Source organism: Sus scrofa, chromosome 12 (assembly GCF_000003025.6).
Source record: "Sus scrofa isolate TJ Tabasco breed Duroc chromosome 12, Sscrofa11.1, whole genome shotgun sequence".
Taxonomy (NCBI): domain Eukaryota; kingdom Metazoa; phylum Chordata; class Mammalia; order Artiodactyla; family Suidae; genus Sus; species Sus scrofa.
Window position 1 is genome coordinate 48,768,867 of NC_010454.4, and position 4,704 is coordinate 48,773,570.

Sequence of the window (4,704 nt, forward strand, 5' to 3'; positions counted from 1 at the left end):
TAAGTACAGAGGATCCAGTGTTGTTGCAGCTGTGGTGTAGGTCAATGTTTGGCTTGGCTTGGATCCCTGACCCAGAAATTTCGAGGCCTGGCACCTGGAAGTGGTCACTCCCTCCCTAGAGCTCTGCAAATATTTTATTCAAGGTACTTAGTTTTGGTTCACTTGTTGCTCCCCCATTGATTATTTGGTCTTGGACATCCTCAGGACCTGGGGTGTTAGCAAGGCACTAAAACCCAACTCCAAATGGCTTCTCAAAGTGTGTCACAGGAGGTTCCTAGTGGCTCACTGGGTTAAGGATCTGGCATTATCACTGCTGTGGCTTGGGTTACTGCTGTGGCTCGGGTTTGATCCCTGGCCCAGGAACTTCTGCATGCTGTGGGCACAGCCAAAAAATAAAAAATAAAATATGTCTGGACCTCTGAGATCCAACGTCCTAAAATTAAAAATAAATAAATAAATAGATAATACAATAAAAGTGCATCACGGATTGGAGGAGACTAAGGAAAAATACCCAAAGGTAGTGGGACCCTGGATAGGATCCTGGACAGGAAAAAAAACTCTAGTGGAAAACCTGCTGAAATTCAAATAAGGCCTGTGGTGTAGTTAATAGCCATGTACTAATTTTTTTTTGTTGGGGGGAGGTTGTCTTTTTAGGGCTTCACGTGCAGCATATGGAAGCTCCCAGCCTAGGGGTTGAATCGGAGCTGTAGCTGCTGACCTACACCACAGACACAGCAAGGCCAGATCTGAGCCACATCTTCGACCTACAGCAAGGTCATGGCAATGATGGATCCTTAACCCACTGAGCAAGGCTAGGGATCGAACCTTCGTCCTCATGGATGCTAGTCAGATTCATTTCCACTGAGCCATGACGGGAACTCCGCCATGTATTAAAGTTAATTTCTTTCTTTCTTTCTCCCTTTCTTCCTTCCTTCCTTCTTTCTTTCCTTTCTTTGTTTCTTTTTGCTTTTTAGGGCTGAACTTGTGGCCAATGGAAGTTCCCAGGCTGGGGGTCAATTCAGAGCTGCAGCTGCCTGCCTATGCCACAGCCACAACAACACAAGATCCAAGCCACATCTGTGACCTACACCACAGCTCATGGCAATGCCCTATCTTTAACCCACTGAACGGGGTCAGGAATCAAACCTGAATCCACCTGGATACTAGTCAGGTTACTTACCACTGAGTCACAACAGGAACACCCCTAATGTTAATTTCTTGGTTAGAATAATTGTACTATGATAAAGTAAAATGTTAACATTAGGAGAAGCTGAGTAAGAGACATACAGGAACTCTGTATTATTTCAACTTTTCTCCATGTCTAAATTTATTTTATTTTATTTTTCTCTTTTTTGTCTTTTTAGGGCTGCACCTGCAGCATATGGAAGTTCCTAGGCTAGGGGTCAAATTGGAGCTGTAGCTGTGGGCCTTCGCCACAGCCACAGCAACTCAGGATCTGAGCTGGGTCTGCGACCTACACCACAGCTCACGGCAACACCAGATCCTTAACCCACTGAGCAAAGCCAGGGATTGAACCTGCATCCTCATGTATACTTGTCAGGTTCGTTAACCACTGAGCCATGAGAGGAACTCCTCCAAGTATAAATTTAGTTTAAAATAAAAAGTACAGAGTTTCCTGGGGGCTCATCATGGCAATGATGGATCCTTAATCCACTGAGCAAGGCTAGAGATCAAACCTGCGTCCTCATGGATGCTAGTCAGATTCGTTTCCGCTGAGCCATGACGGGAACTGTTGTAGCTTTAGGTGCTGCTGTGGCATTGGTTTGATCCCCGGCCCCAGAATTTCCATATGTTGTGTGCATGGCAAAAAAAAAAAAAAAAAAAAAAGGATAAAAAGTAGGAAAAAAAACCCACACAAATTAATGATAATCATTTTAAAACACAAGTGGAGTAGGGGCTTATTGGTCTATATAACTGAAAAGGGCAAGGTTATATGGGTCGCAGGCATAGCTGGATCCAGACAGCTTAATTATCAGGAATTATCTCCGTCCTTTCTTGGGTTTGCTTCTTGTGCAGAGCTTCATACTCAGGTAGCTCTATTCCTCGTGGTGGCAAATGGCTTGCCAGATTTCCAGGCTGGTCTTCTGCCATTTTAGCCACCCAAGGATTTGTCCTTCCACAGTCCTTTTTGGTTCCCAGCTGTATCTCTAGCACCCAACATGGTGTGTTAAAGGAACGGTTCCAGTAAAAGTTCTGAGATGGATTCTCTTACGTTGGCGTTGCCTTGGTGTGGTCAGCCCCGCTCCCCCAACACTTGGACTGAGATGGGAGAAGGCTGTTGTCCCAAAGGAAGTGATGGGTCCTGCCGTCAGAAGAAAGGTTGCAGGTAAAACCTCTAGGTCCCCTGCACCCTTAGAACACAGAGCTGCTCCTTTTTCTCCTAGAGTTTAGGAATAAAAGCATAGACTCACACTAAAAATGTATAGACTTTTTTTTTTAATTTTGTTTTTTTGCAGCCACACCCGTGACATATGGAGGTTCCCAGGCTAGGCGTCCAATCAGAACTGTAGCCGCCAGCCTACACTAGAGCCACAGCGACACAGGATCCAAGCTGTGTCTTCGACTACACCACAGCTCACGGCAACTCGGGATCCTTAGCCCACTGAGCGAGGCCGGGGATCGAACCTGCAACCTCATGGTTCCTAGTCGGATTCATTTCTGCTGTGCCATCATGGAAACTCCCTAAAAATGTATAGGCTTGAAGGTATTGGGTGTGCAGAGCTCTCAAGCTACAGTCTTAGGTTTGCCCTCATTAGTGGAGAATGATAAGGGATTTTTTTCTGGGATGCTGGCTTCTTGCAGCTTCTTACAGCATCTCCAGGATGCTGGGCTTCTTGCAGCTGGATCAGACAGAAGTGGGTGTCAGGGAAGAAGAACCAGCATGGCCAGAGGTGCCCAGAACTTCTGGGCCAGAACAATGGGCAATTCCAATCTACCCCTGCCAACCCTAGCCAGGAGCCTCTGATTTAAGGTCTTGTTTGTTCACCTGAGTAGGGGTGGCGAGGAGAGGGACAGGGCTAGCCTGAGCATCAGGACATCTCAGATGACTGCCTCATGCCTTCTGTGGGGAATAGCTACTGGCAGTCCAGGGTCTCAGCTCCCACTCTCACCCAGCCCACTGGCTAACTCCCAAACCCTTCTCTCTCTCCTCTACTTCCTTTCCACAGACCTGTGGGAATGGAGCGGGGAGGGGAGGGAAGAGGAAGGGGTGGAGTGCCCACAGAGAAGAAGTCTGACTTGTGCGTTTTTCAGATATTTTATTAAGAATAAGGCATATGACAGTCACCCCTAAAGCACAGGGCTCTATTTCTGTGGGTGAGTGGATACACTCTGAAAAGCATTGGATTAAAAAGCGCAGCCAACAGAGAACTTGGAGCAGGATCCCTCTGCCGTGTCCATGGGGGTCCTGCCAGGGGGTTCTGAAGCCGTGCACGTCCCCACTCCAGGTTGGCACCTCAGGGAGACGGTGCTTCGAGATCCCGGCTCTCCACGACGAGGAGATGCTGCTCCATGCCCTCTGGGCCCCCCTCCTCTTCACAGGGGAGGCCTCTCGTCTGCTGCTTGTTTGGGGAAGGGCTACCCCATCTCAGCCCTGGACTGGTTCCCCAAACTGCAGGCCACTGTGGGTGCGATATGGGGGGCAGGGGTACAAAGCCTCATGCTGCATTGCCCACAGGTCCCTGGCTGGCTTCCAGAACAGGGAAGGGGCCCCCATCTGCAGCTCCTGGCTCCAGGTAGGGCCCCTGAGTGTCCATGTCAACAGGCCCCTCTCCCAATGGGGATTTGTGCCCTGGAGAAGAGGGGCACGATGAGAGGCAAGGGGAGGGAAGGAAACAATCCTTTCCCTTCTAGTTACCCAAACATTTCAGGGGCTCAAGGGAGGGGGTCTTTCCTTTGGCAGCGTGGGTCCCCCAGCATAGGAGAGGGGGAGAGCCAGACTGAGAAGTTTTTGGATCACTGAGGCCAAGGGCAGGTCACTGACTCCCAGTCCTATTCTGCTGTCTCAAGGGTTCTGTTCCAAACCCAGGGGCAGGGCGAGGAGGGAAGCCTCTTGTCCACTGTGTCCAGGACAGGGACGGGGAAGGGGGATTTGTTATCATTGGAACCCTGTATTTTCCTTGGCCCCGTCCCCAGCTTGCTGAGTGGAGGGGGGAAGGGTTGGTTGCTTTCTTTCCTTTCCCAGGCACCCTGACACCTCAGCTGAGAGTCAGCGAGTCAGCCGCCCCAGCACTCAGGGCCTTTCATCTGGGGCATCTCCAAGGCACCCCGCAAACAATTCAGCGCCATTATCTCTGATGGCTGGGAGAGGGACAGGAGGTGGGAGGTGTCGATGGGGTCAGATGGGGAGAGGCAGGCAGGCCACCGGAGGATCTGTGGGGTAGGGTGTGGGTGGAGGCCCCCCGCCAGACACCTTGGGTACCCAGGAGGGGAGGAGGAAGAGGGCTATTGCTATAGCACTGGGGGGAGGCCAGACGGGTGTAGCTATGGCTTTTACCGGGTGAGTGGGTGGGTAAAGGACTTCACCATCTCTGTAGAAGAACGGATGCAACAAAGTCACCCTGTTCACCCCAAAAGTATGGTTGTGGAAGATGAGAGTTTGGATGGGCGCCTCCAGAAAGACCCCCTTTCCCTCCTTCCAGTCCTCTGGGCCCCTTCAAGTGAGTGCAGCCAAGAGCAGAGAGA